The sequence below is a fragment of the Mauremys reevesii genome, linkage group 18 (assembly GCF_016161935.1).
Source record: "Mauremys reevesii isolate NIE-2019 linkage group 18, ASM1616193v1, whole genome shotgun sequence".
Classification (NCBI taxonomy): Eukaryota; Metazoa; Chordata; order Testudines; family Geoemydidae; genus Mauremys; species Mauremys reevesii.
Window position 1 is genome coordinate 13554645 of NC_052640.1, and position 14617 is coordinate 13569261.

General features: G+C 41.8%; 1 protein-coding gene across 1 annotated transcript in view; it reads right to left on the minus strand.

Annotated features, from left to right (window-relative positions):
- Window positions 1-5361: 5361 nt before the first annotated feature.
- Window positions 5362-14617, minus strand: part of GALNT9 (polypeptide N-acetylgalactosaminyltransferase 9) — a 699106-nt gene continuing 689850 nt past the window's right edge. The window contains exon 12 of the mRNA XM_039505452.1: window positions 5362-5589. The gene's annotated coding sequence lies outside the window, so the exon portion shown is untranslated. The remainder of the gene's footprint in view (window positions 5590-14617) is intronic.

Here is a 14617-nt window from a genome sequence, read left to right on the forward strand (position 1 = left end):
GACAATCTGAAAGAGAAAGGTCCTGTTTCCATGTTATATATCTGAAGTAATTGTGCTGAAATGGCTTGTACTGTACACTCCCATCACTTCTTACATTTGCTTTGTGTATTAGAGATGTTAAAAGAAAATCTTAATGTGGCAATTCAGAGAATGTGCAGTTTAAAAACGGTCAGGGGAAATAACAAAAACAGTGAAAATACGGCAAAGGGACTATTTGTCTCCCGCAAATGAACAGGTGGAGAAACTTAACCAGGATTACAAAACAGACAATGAGCAAACAAAGAACATATGGTCCAGAGCCACCACAGTACCATCTGGTCTCCATTTGCAATGGAAATGGCATAGTTGGGAATAAATCCAGCCTTAGGTCAGTGACTGGCCAGCTATCCTTACTAAATAAGTAACGTTGCTATTTGAAACAATTCATTATAGGAAGAAACCATCCTTGCTCACTTAAAAAAAAGAAATGTTTGCATTTCAGGTTGGCTGCTCTCTACTAATAGTTTCTTCTCTGTTCCCAGCTGAACTTTGTGTCAGTTTTAACATACTTCGGAAGCTTCCCACAATGCAGATCCAGCAGTCCAAAACCAGGGGAATATTGCTATGTTCTGCAGGATGAGTTTAGGGATGTCAGTCTAGTCCTTAGTGGACATTCATGCACATCACAAAAACAGCACGCAGTTCATCATGTTGCTGTGTAACTGCTCAAGTCTTGGAACAGCAAGGCTACTTCTGATTCACAGGGGCAAAATGATAAGAGCGCTAGGTAGGGAAATTTGTGCATCATCTGCCTGCACTATCCAGGACTTGGCTTTAATAAGTGCTATCAAGATACTACCTCACCCACCTGGTCTCTCTAGAAAACACACTGTACTCACTGGCAGAAAAATAAAGCCAGCTTTAACTCATGTTTGGATCTAAGCAACTAATTTACCCAGTTATTTTCGGAGTCTTCAAGTGGGAACAGCAGGTAGATTTTCATGGCAGTGAGATGCCCAACTCTTAGGCCCCTAGTTACCATTTGTACCTATAGACATCAACCCTAGCATGCCTCTGAAGTGCTCTCATTTACTTAACATCTCAGTGTAGATAGTTCCTGTGGTTGTAAAATTTTCTTTGTTGTCTTTAATATCCCAGAAGAGTATTATTTAGACAGTCACTGGGATAAATGTTCCTGTTTAAATCCTATGCCAAAGGTTATGCTGGTACCCAGAGTCAATGTAAGTTCAGCATTGGTGAACTGTTTCATTAGTGAGGGAGTCTCATATTTTCATTGGAGCTGGATAGAATTGTCATGTCACATTCTCTCTTGCAAATACTCAATGGCTCTAATTAAATATATCTTTGTGTTCTTGTGGCTGATCTTTGCACTGCTGTCAGTGCACTGGTACTCTAGCAAATGCATTGTTTAACTTACGCCAGGGCTTGCCAGAACTGAGCCCTGGCACCTCCTGGCTTGGCAGTTCAGAGCCCCGGCACCTCTGGGCTTGGCAGTTCAGTTCTGAATATAAAAAAAATTGCTTGAGCCCTGGTACCTCTTTCATTACAAATTAAGCACCGAGCAAATGCACCATTTCTATGGAAAGCATTATTATGGAGTAATGAGCATTGAGATAGCAGCTATGGACTTCTATGCAATGCAGTGGGACGTGAAGAGGATCCCCCATTCAGAAAAGAACCTTAGCTTTTTTTTACTTCCCATGAAGCATAAGACGATATAGGCAGGTTGTAGCCTGTTGAATACTGACCCCTCTGGAATCCAGGTTGTCCCTTTGCTTTACTAGTTACAATTGAGAGCGTGATATAAAATGGCCCAACTCCTCTGTGGAGAGAGAGCACTGGTGTCAACCTGCAGCAACTCTCAGCCAAAACCTCTGCTTTCTGGGAGCCATTTTTTCTTTGTTTTCTACGGTCACACGGTTACTTAGGGCAACAGAGATCATTCAGTAAGTTGCCGGGCTAGCTGCAATTATTCTTATTTAAATCAGAAGCATTAAAATTTGCCTTCTGGCAAGAGTCATCACCAATAGTTTCAGCTCACCTCGGACATCTAACAGTCAAGGATTTTACTGAGAAATCGTTGCACAACTCTTTTTGCTGCAACCCCCCCCCCCATCTCTTCACCTCAGCTTCACTTCACACCTGCCCTGTCCCTCTCAACTCCCTCCTTTCAATGCCTCCTCTCGCTTCACTTTTATTTCCATCTAAGTTTATCCCCTCCTAACTAAACCCCCACAAAAAACAGGGAACTAACATGACGTTTACTGCCATCCTATTGCTCACTCTGCTTGTGCGTACGACCCCTCTCCCCCACCCAGTTTCTGTCTTTAGAGCGCTTTGAGGCAGAGACCATCTATACGCTGTCTGTGTGAGGTACCTCACCATGAGGCTTCACGCCTGGCTGGTCCTTAGGCACTACCGTAAGTAACATACTACTGCTACTAAGATAAAAATAAGACTCCCTTTCCTGCCATGAACCTTCACCCTTTTACAACCCATTAGTAGCAAGGTAAAGAGCTACCAGCTTTGTTATACGCCCTGGGAATGAAGGCATACGCTAAGGTCTAAGGGCCTGATTGATTGCTGCATTACTCCTGCTTGATACCAGTGTAACTCTATTGAAATCAATGGAATGACACTTGCATTGACTCAGCTGCGAAGTGTCCTGCATTGACATGCAGCAGGCCTCTTATAATTAATAATTATTTGTATTACAGTAGCAACTAGAAGCTCCAGATATGATTGGGGCCCCATTGCGGTAGGAATTGGCCTGAAGGTCTTACCATCTAAATAGACAAGAGGGAAAAAAAGGGTGGGAGGGGAAACAGAGGCAATGTGGCAGACCCAAAGTCACACAGGTCAGTGGTAGAGACAGAAACAGAATCCAGGTCTCCTACCTCCCAGTCCAGTGCCCTATTCACTGCATCATGCTGCTTACTATAAGATTATGGGTGGACTGTTCAATTGTTCCAAGGACGTGGAGAGCTTTGTTTGGTCTGAATATGGATGAGCTGTGTCTTTTCCGGTTCACGACAAAGCAATATTAGCTGTACGATACAATGAGTCACATTATCACCTGATTAAACTCAGTGTTGCTTCACTTACTTCACTGGCGTTACACCGGTTTACATCAGCTGAGGATCTAGCATGCCGCGCTGGCACAAATGACTTATGCTGACATGTTTGGTTAATAGTTTGAGATGACAACTAGCTGAGTTATATTAACTGAATAATTTATTTTGTGAATTACACAATATTTTCTCATAAATTATTCAACTCATCTTTTCCCCTTATTGAGTTAGGTTAATGCTTCACAAATATTTGTGAATATACATTTAATGAAACTTTGAAAATATTAGCAAATAATTTTTCCCTCCCACCATTTGCCCCGCTCTTTGTGATACTTCTAAGGAAGATATTATAAATAGAGTTCTAGAAGAATGTGCATTATTATTATTTATTTATATTACCATTAATAAGAATTACAAGCATGTATCTACAGGAGATTATACCTCTTAATTTAATTGTCAAGAATTCTGTTCAGCAGAGCTCTGAACAACAGAGAACAATCCCTTCCGATATCCCAAGCAATATGTCATTAGCATGGTATATTGCTTTCCATCAAGAGCTCTCTAGAGCAGGTTTAAAATGGATAAAAATCCCGCCAGCATGCAGAGTTAGAGAAATTAAACTTCTCCAGGAATGGGACCCAACAGAGATTTTGGAAAGTATGGTTGCAATTGGAATGAGAATGATCTTGGAAATAAGGCCCTGAACTGGGAGTCTGGAAAGCTGAGTTCCATTCATGATTATGCAACAGACTTCCTGTGTGATGCTGGGCAAGACCCTTAGCGAAACATCTGCCTGTCAGATGTGCCCAGTTGTATGAGTAACCATTTCTGATCTGTCCTTGGATCAAGCCACATGCCAACTGCTTTGTGCAGAATGCTCTAAGTGGCATTAGAACATCCGTGCTCAGCCTGAGAGTCCTGGCTAGATCTTGTCAGATAGGAAGAAAGTCCCCGGATATGGAAAAAGGGCCCCAGTATGGAAAAGGTTGAGAGAACCACTGCATTAGAAAGCCCATGACCCAATTAAAGAACTTCAAGACTTGTACTTCAATGGTTGCCTTTATTTCTTTCATACTGAAGCTCTTTTTTAATCTCACACTACAATTTTCCAGCAGTTTTACATGAGCCTATTAAGAGGCCTCATTCCCTAGCAGGATGTTCAATGCCACCAAAGAGTATGTGTCTCTAAATCATCCCCACTAAGAATTTACACTCATCCAAGGCTCACCACCAACAGAAGCAGCTGTTAACAGCTCTATCGTCATGCATGATCACGAAGCATTGGAAATTCTGATGATTGGCTTAAGGATATTTGTAAGCATGGCTTTACCCCCGTTTCAGGACTCTGTCTTCTAATTATCACCTTGCAAGAATCCTTTAAGCAGTTTATTAAAAGGGAGCTGTTAAAAAAAATCTATACTGGAGTCTGAAGTTCTTTTTAGTCTGAGGGCAATATTCCTTAATGCTTGGTACTCTCTGAAGCCTGGGTAATGCTCCTAAATATGTCCTCAACCTGGAACTGCAACCTATCATCAGACCATACATGACTTCCTTAGGCTTAGAATCAGGACAGTAGATGACAGAAAACAGAGTGTCAAGTATCAGAGGGGTAGCCGTGTTAGTCTGGATCTGTAAAAGCAGCAAAGAGTCCCGTGGCACCTTATAGACTAACAGACGTTTTGGAGCATGAGCGTTCGTGGGAGCTTTTCTTTGCTGCTTTTACAGAAAACAGTGTTGATCCTTCGCAGTTTAAAAGAAAATTGTTCTGGAAGAGCCACTCATGGTCCTGCTTTAGTTGAGAACACTTTTTCTGGAGCATTTAATGTGCAGTCAATGAGATGTATCACTACAACGCTAGAACTCGGCTCTGTTGCTCACATAGTACATAGGTATCTTAGTCAGAACTTGGTTTGAAATGAAAGTCATTAACAATGCTTGTTCCCAAAGATTTATTTCAATCAGTATTTTTTCCAGCTGAGTATATCCACATGCTTCCCCTACTACTAGTTACTGTAGTTACAAAGTATGTAAAACATTGCACTGTAAGTGCACTCAAAAAGTTCCTTCTGGTTTTAGAGGTTATACATGTTTCAGGGATACTCTAGGACTGGAAGAAACTTTTAAAACTGTGGTCACTATATACATTTAAGATGGTGTTGAGTTAGACACCCAACCACCATTGATTGTCAATGGAAGTTAGGTATCAAACTCTCATAGGCACCTTTGAAAACCCCAATTATCATTTGAAATGTGAAACCTTGCAAAATGTGTGTCAGTTAAGAGGTGCTCTTTTCGAGGGTCAGGGAAGAGCTGTCACTACCGCGAGCAAATGAAAAAAGCAGCATGATCCAAGTTCTTCAGAATCTTTGGGATCTCTCACTGAAGTTGTTCCTCAGGCCACTACCAACAGGTGCGCAGGAAGGTGGTCACTACATAGCAGGAGAAAACCAGTCTTTGAAAGTTGTGAGAGGTGGGAGATGGCGGTGGAGAGAGTGGGATACTAGAGATGGAAGGGGAACTAAGAAAAGAAAGAATGAAAAGAGAAAAGGGAAGCAACAGGGAAAGGTGGGGTCAGCTGCCACTGCTCTTTCATCTCCTTTCCCCTCCCTCCCTCTCATCTTTCCCCTTCCCTGTTTCCAAACCCATCTCCTCTTTCCCACCAGGTTGTTTTTGCTTCCTTTCCCATTTCTTCCTGTCAATAGCCAGGCCTCTTGGACCTATTTTGTATGTTAAACCGTTGGCAAGTATTGCTTGGATTGGCTCTGCCGTTAAGTCAGAACAAGTTGTAAAGCAAGGTAGTGTGTGGTGTAGAGGTGTAGTGTGTGGAAGATACCAATATTCTTACAGCTTTCTGAAGAGCTGGACTTCATATTAAAACCACAAATGCCACCCAGCAGCCTCAGACTAAACCCAACAAACCAAGGAGATTATAGCCCTCAGGAGACTAAACTAGCATGTGCCACAAGCACAGAATAGGAAGGACTCAGGTGCACCAATCCCCAAGGCCTGCAATGGCAGGGTATTGATTGAGCGAGCTATATCCCAGATGATAACTTCTCAAGCAATTAATATTAGTCATTCTTATAAACACTCATTTGCTGCACATTGTCAGGCTTCATTATTCAAAGACGATACCACAAACCATGATCCCTTCTCCATGCAGACTTCCAGTTTTGTCTCATCTGTGTCAAAAGTCGTCTTCGGTGATTAGTGTTCCTTACCCAATCTTCCTGTCTCAACCAGTTACAAGTTTTGCAGTGCCTGAAGGATCTTGTGCCATGGGTCTCTCGTGGTCGGAACACTTCTAAAAGGCCTCAGCAAGAAGGGATTTTGCCATGCCTCAGGTGAATGAGTACGCGCTGCAGTCCGTGACTGATTGCTTTTCAGCAGCCTGAGAAGTACAAATGTAGAACAGTATGCCCATGTCTGCATGCGTGCACACAGGTGAGCCTCATTGCTATGATAAAATAGATCTTTCTTTTAAACTAAAATGTCATAGTTTTGGCTCAGATCTTCTACAAGAGAAGGGCACTAAGGACCAGCAGGTCTTTCCCAGGGACGCGGAAGGAGAGGCAGCTGTGGTTGTATGTGGCACAGTCCCTTCTGCTTGGGGCCCTGTGGAAGTCCCTCTACTGAGGCTGTACAGAGAACTGGCTCCATGATGTGTTAGGAGTGAAATGGGGTGAAAGTGGAGACCAGCCAGTCTCTGTGGCACCGTGTTTAGCTTATCCCATTGGGAGTGACTCCTGGTTGAAATAGTACGTAGAATTTCACTACGCTATTGTGCTGCCAGAGAGATTCAACCAATAGGTTTTAACCTGGGAGGGGGAGATCCGGTTTACCGTTATCTGGTGAATTATATATGGATCCAGAGAATAACTTTTCAGAGAATGAGGCATGTGTTTGGTTTCTGGTCTGAGGAATCCTCTTGGATTTGCCTGTTGAAGAAGAGGCAGATCGGATCAGTTTGTACCTGGTCCTCTTGCTTTATAACAGCCATTTTCTAGGGGTAGAATTTCCTGTCTGTTTTGAGTTCATTGTTCCTGATGGTGGTTTTGGAGATGTTCCATAATAAGGTAATTCTGTGGTTTACAAGTAAAATGTTATCTAGGCAAAACATTTTTCTACACATGTCTAGTATTATCCATGACAACACACAAACCTTACGCTCCATTGGTCAGGTTTGTGTTAAACGTAGATGTAATTTTCATGTTACCATTCCAGGAGCACTTAAATTTCAGTGATGCCCATTACACATGGAGCTGTGTCCTGTCTGGGCATTACAATCACACTGATGCCAATTAAGAACAAGATGATATCACGGTATCTCAAATCCCACAGCGCGGTAGCTCACATTTTAAATGGGGACTGTCAAGGAGAGCGTTAGAAGAAAAAAGAAGCAGGTTGACCCAGAGGCCGATATGAGTACGGGCCTCTTTATTGCGATACCCAATTGTCCAGTAAGCACTGAATTAGTTACAGCACATTCTTTTTGTTCGTTAGTATGTACACACCTACATCCGTTACAACACCCAAAACCCCTTATTAAGTACTAAAAACGCCCATTTTGTTAGTAAACCCACCCTATCTATTGTGCACAGCATTACACATATTACACAGGCATTTTTCCTTGAAAATATATTTCTTTGCAACAATTTGTTGCCACAAATCTCTCTGGTCAGCAAGTCTCAGAGGAGGGAGGAAGGGGCCATGAGCAATTCTCAGGGGAGGTAGGAAGAGGCCATGAGTCAGGGCTTGTTTATGTAGCTAGGAAAAGAAGGGAGAGGAGATTACACTGCTTTACCCAAAAGGTATCCTTTAGATCTGCACATTTCTTATGCAGCTGCAACACTTATCAATTCTTACAAGCAAAAGGGAAGGGCAAAATATGTCAACGTATTTCTTAAACAAAGAACTATAGCCTTCTTATGCCTCTGTCCCCTAATGCCATGTCAGCACATTAGCAGCTTCCCAGGTCTCTACTTAACTCATACATATCCCAACAGAGAGGTTCAAGAATGTGACCAACCAACCTCAGGGCAGACTGTTACAAACTTCGATTTCACCAACCAAGCATCAAGTGTGAACTCTTCAAGCACTACAACAGCCTTAACATGGAGTCACAGACAGTCCCCTTGGGTACTCCGGTCTATCTTGCCACATAGGCAAGCTTGTCTTTGAGATAGATGGTCCCTTACACCTTAAATCACAATAATATTCAGGTATCAGAAGGGTAGCCATGTTAGTCTGGATCTGTAAAAAGCGACAAAGAGTCCTGTGGCACCTTATAGACTAACAGAAGTATTGGAGCATAAGCTTTTGTGGGTGAATACCCACTTCGTCAGACGCATGTGGTGGAAATTTCCAGAGGCTTATGCTCCAATACTTCTGTTAGTCTATAAGGTGCCACAGGACTCTGTCGCTTTTTAATAATATTCAAGTTACTTCCAATCCCAAAGGACTAGTCACTTACCCCAGGTCAACTCCACTTTAGATTTTACACTAAATGCTGGCAGCCAATCCTATAATAAGCTAACTAAAGATTTACTAGCAAAGAAAAAGAAATGAGAGTTATCTGCAAGGTTAAAGCAGTTTAATATATACACACACACAAATGAGTTACAGTCTCAGGTTTCAAAAGGTAATAGATGCTTCTGTAATAAGTAAGCTCTGTATGTGCTTCAGGGCTAAGCCAGGCCAATCACTGGGGATCTTTGCTTATGCTTAGTAATCCTTGCCTCTCAGAGTTCAAGCAGGAAAAAGATACAGTTTCTTCTTGTCGGGGATTTTTATTCCCTTCCCCCAGAGTTCAAGATGATGGGACGAGTTTGTGTGCACGTCTCTTCTTCATAGGTAGGTGGAGGAAGAAATCAACGAAGTCTTTTGTCCTCTCATGTTTCACAATGGTTTGTCTGGTGTCTATGGGCTTCTTTTGTTGGAAGGAGATAACACTTGTGGCAAACTAGTCTTTCACACTTGGTAATGTTTCTCTCTTGACTGTGAGGATTTACAGTTACAGAGCAGATACATAAATATTACCTTATAACATGGGATAGACATTATAAGTGAGATTAATGCCTGCAGCAATTTATCAGCATTTCATAATGTCTAAACACTAAACACATTCTTACAAATTTAACATCTATTTTGAGGTGAGCCAGACTGGTTTCCAGCAGGTTAGTGTTCAGTTGTGGCCTAGAGGCCTTGGCATGAGCTGGCATCTGGTCTGCCAGAGTCACAGAGCCCAAGGTACATTTATTTCTCTTCTCCCCTTTTAATTAATCTCTGCTCTCATTAGAACTAGATTAATAGTTAGCTTTCCTTCAAGGTCTGCACGTTTGATCTTAATTATAATGTGATCAATAAATGACCTTTGGCTCCATGCAACCATCTTTGTCAATATTTCCTGTTCTGTAATCAATACACATATTTGTTAAGCCTTCTTGGACTCTTTCTGATGCGCTAAACAATGTAATTAACAGGTTGCTCATTGACAGTCAAACTTCTAGCAGCACTATCCCCAGAGCATCCCGATTTTCTCTGTGAAGATTTTTCTACAGCTTGAGAAATTCCTCTAAGGAGGAAGGAATTTCATTACCTGAAATGTTTGTGACTTTCATACACTCAAAAATGATTCCAAGAAGGAAAGTTTCTAGGTAATATATTTTCTATTCTTATTTATCTTGTTAAATATGCACAGTGATACATCACTACTTTAGGTCATTCAGTATCTCCCATTAAATATACAGAAGTTGTGCAATATGACCAAGTTTTAATGTGCCGCAGAAACCTGTTTTGCTTCCCAAAGCTTGATGCAAAGTGAAAAATACCCATGTTAAGGGTGAGATAGAAGGAAGCTTCCTTTGAACATAGGTATTTCTAAAGTGTGGTTCAGTCTGAACAGTGACTATATCAAAACAGCTCATTTATATTCTTACAGGAAGTGTAAGAGACAGCACTGCAGTCCCTGAAAATTTCCAATTCGTCATTATTTTTCTTCATATTTATACTTTGCTCCTTGTCTTAATTGTATTCAAATGAAATGAATCGTGTGCAGCTTTTCATCTTCCAATTTCTGTATTCTGCTTTTAGAACAATTTTACTTTGCCCCATTTCTTTAAAATTTAATTTCACTTCTAATTACCTCGCTCTCTTTTTCCATTTGATTTTCATTACGTTTTGTTTTACACAGAAAGATTAACTCCTCTTTATGAATTCTACTTTCTCTGTGTTGTTCCTCTCATCACCTTATAGATAAATTATAGTTCATACATATTAACCCCCATTCTGCAATGCTATTGCACAAACATTTCCTAGTTTGCTCATCCTATGAACGAGTTCATTCTCTTTGTGCTCAGATACGTCTGTGTTTAATTTCCATTTCATTTAAACTGAAGTGATTCAGAATTCTGTATCTCAGAGAATTAAATAGTAGCATGGGCCAAATTCAGTCCTGGTGTAAGTAGGGGAAACTCTATGGAAACCAGTTTGCAGAATCAAGCTGCTTTTTCAGGATAAAGTCAGAGAACATTAATTCAGGCTTTATAACAAGAATGATATTGAAACAAATTGAAATCAGGTTCAGTGTAGCCTGAAGACTGATATGTTCCTTGTAAACAGATCTGGCCTGAACTCCAAGGGCTAAATTTTGCTCTCCGATGAGTGTGCGCAATTCCCATGGACTTGCAGGGTATGTGCCCACATCGGAGGGCAGGATTAGACCCCTGGGATGTATTTATGGTTGTTCTAGTGATTGTCTCTGGGGCATCTTCAAGATTTGTTTCCCTCTTGTGTATTATATTTTAGTGCAAAGCAACAGCCTAGTGATATATTGTTGTGCTGTGAGACTGTCACTTTCCAAGACAAGAAATAAACTTTGTGCTGTTTGTATGATCACACCATTAAATCCAGTCACAGTGGCTGGTGCTGCTTCTACAGACAATTCCAGGGCCAGACTGTGGCCTAACATGGCCATGCAGCCCACGCTGCGGTTAGCAATGTGGAGAGGACAGCCTCACCAAGACACTACATCCAATGCCACGCCTGCAGGCAAGGAATAGGCAGGAACAAGGTGGAATCTTGTGTCGACCACCAAAACTTTAGCCAATGCAGCTGCGCCTGCACCGTCGGATCAGAATAGGGCTGGCACCGTGTATGTTCTGCTACTCACCACCCCAAAGATCAAGCACGAATGGGAGACTAGTTGTGAGTGTGTCAATGTGCGTCCCTCAGTCTGCTCCTGGGAAAATGCAGCTACCTACCACCCCATGCACAGGACTTGTGGCAAAGCCACAACCAACACCTACGACCAAGAGAATTGACAGACATGCCATATTTATAGTGATACCATTAGCTAAATCGGGCAATTTAGTAGATGAATTATATTAAACCAAAACTACAGTCAGAGACACTGGAGAAGTTCTCTCAGCCTGGACCCAATTAATAAAACATTAAAAGACGTTTATTAAAAAGATCTATTTGTTACATTCACATATCCGGCCTTAGTTAAGTTGTCGCTTTGTTCTGATCACTTCTTGGCTTATTATTTATTTTAAATTATAGATGTATGAACCTCCCGCTACTTGTGCTGCCCATTCAAGCTGCTGGAGAAAAGTCTGTGCCCATCCCCAACCTCTTTATTGCCATTGTTAAACCAGGAAAACCTGACTATAAATTGACCTAATGTCTCCTCGTTAAAAATAATTCCACCCTGTTTTATATTTACCACAAGTAGCATCGTTTAATTAGCCAGTGGCATGTATTCCTTTTCATTTAGGTGCGTTGCACCTCTAGTGTGCTGCAAGTGATGTGATCCAGCAAGGCATTTTACAGCAAATGGGGGTAAATGGCCTCAGCGTTTGTAAACCAGTTATCAACATCAGGTGCTTTTATCGAAATTACAGGGTGAAGTGTTGATTACAACTCCAATTCAGACCAACTCTAAATCCCAATACAGTGTAAATGGAACACCTCATGCCAGGCCATGGAATAATGCATTTGCCTGTCTGGCGTCAAGGTTCACCCTCATTAGAACTTGTTTTCTGAGGTTAGTGGCAATAATTCAGCTCCATAAAAATGACTCTGGCAACAGTAATTTTCTACTCTCTGTTTCAGCTCATCTTTACCTGTAATTATAGCTTCATCATAGTCCTTGAGGGAGAACATCTGTTTTCACAGATCATGCTAATGTTGGACTTAATACAACTGTCTTTAGCATTCCCTGAAACACATTTGGCAGATTCTAAACATGTCTTATGTTAGATCATTTTTAATGCTATGAAGTTTTCTTTTTACCCTTTCCATCCAAATCCCATGCATCAATTCCTTTAGTTAACTGACAAGGAAATATTGCCCTGCTTCCATTGCCTGGAAACAAAGCTACAGCATGATATCATCATCATTACTGTGTTATCATTACTCTCAATTACTCTTCAAGCTACCGCTACAAACAGTACGTGATAGCATCAACTGAGCAAAGTAAAGCATCTGGCAATTATGAAAGGGATATGAGGGGTCAGAACAAGCCTGTCTTTCTCAGTCTGAGATTCTCCAGTCTGCTGTTTTTGAAAGTGGCCATGATGAAGGCTGGGACAAATAAAAAGAGAAAGTGTAGTCGGAATTCAGGGGGTAGATTGTATAAGTTTGCTTATCTCGCTTCCAATTAACGCCTGCTAGTGAAGGAGGAGATGTGGTCAAAATGTACCTCCCTGTTCCAGCCCTGGGGGGATTCATCCAGGGGAAGACAGACAGCATTTCCATTCTAACCTGTCTTTAGATTTCAAGTTTCTGTCACCACTGGGCTCTCCATAAGTGCGCTCACTGGCTGAGATTGTAGCAAGGATTTTCTTAATTCACAGTTCCCCACACTGCTCTGGTGATGCCCCTTCCCAAGCCAGCTTCATACACCCTTTGAGAGACAATGGCTTTTGCCAGGCCTTCCAGCAAGGTTGCATCACAACCTCCACCTATTGTGGGTCACATCTATGGTGTGAACCAGGGAAACTTCCCCGGTTCACACTTGTATGCAGTGTACGGGCCACTTCACCTCGAATGGTCCCTTGAAATGTGTTAAATCATTATGCTAAACAATCTGTCCCACTTTGTATTTAGCTGTCACACGCTGAGTAAGTTTCCCAGACCTGAAGAAGAGCTCTGTGTAAGCTCCAAAGCTTGTCTCTCTCACAAACAGAAATTGGCCCAATAAAAAAATATGACCCCACCCACCTTGTCTCTGAGGTTCACGCTGGCAGAATTTGACTTGCAGGAGGTAGCTCCATGTATAGTCCTGTTGCCTAGTTTTTTAGTGGTTATTGATTATTATTGATTTCCAATTGATTCTAGTTGAAAGAGCGGAGGGATTGTACAGTTCTAGTCCCAGAATCAGGCACAACAAAATCAAGGTGATCAAGTTCAGTACCTGGTTGGGAACCCCGGTGTGCACAACAAAGACACACTGAAGGCAGAGAAAAGCTTTAACCACTTTTATTAGCACAGTTAGTAAAGGCAGAAAAGCTCTGAACCACATAAACATATAGCAATAATACAGAGTTAGGGTCATCTCTTGTACCATTCCTTGCCTATACTCATACTCCCCTTCCTTGGGGATCTGGTGGTAAGAGACAAAAGTTCAGCCCTGTCCCTGCCACGCCAGACAAGTCTGATGGTCCAGATCTAGATCAACTGACCCCACTCACATGGTGCTTCAGCCTATTTTAGGGGCTGTCATGATTATTCATTCAAATGCTCAGTCCCCCTAGTCCTCATCTAGCTCTCTCACCCTAATAATGTTGGGGTACATTTAGCCTACAGGTTAGTATATTCATGATTTTAGCTTATTACCATATACATCAATTCGTTGCCAATGCAAATTCGCAGTTAAGCATTTGCCATCATTTTATCCTAAAATAGCCAAGCCTAGTATCAGTTCAATGTTCTTGAGGTTACCTGGTATGAATTTCCCCTCTTTAAATGCTCCTTTTCCAATTCCCCAAAACTCAGGGTGACTGTCAGGCTAGCTATCCAGGCCAAAGTTCATAGGTCTCAAAGCCTTATGCCAACAGCTTAAGCTTATGACTCAGGTACGATACAGGCCTGTAGGTTCCTTGCATTACTGCTGAGTAAAACCGAATGCTAAAGCTAGCACTATGGGCTACAGTTCTTTGGTGAATTTAGCACTTGTGAAAGGTTCCAGGCTGATAGCTAGAAAGACTGAAGTCCTCTATCTACTGAAAGGGTTCAGCTTGGCTAATAGTGGTACAAACTTCCATCATCCTACCCTCAGCAAATGCTGAAGAGACCTACTCTGGAGGTGAGTTGGTACAGAGTCCATTTACACAGCCATTCTCCTGAGAGTGCCAGCAAGGGTGGCATCAGTTTTGATGGTGGTTTGCGTAACACTAAGTTAGTGCACACAAACCACTGAGCAGGCATCAGACAAGTGCAGCATGTTGTTAGTGACTGCCATATCTAAACTGGATTTGAACAGGTGACCTAGAAGCGTGTGTGAAGATCTAATGTAAAGAGTTGCACAAATGAAGCCATTTTCA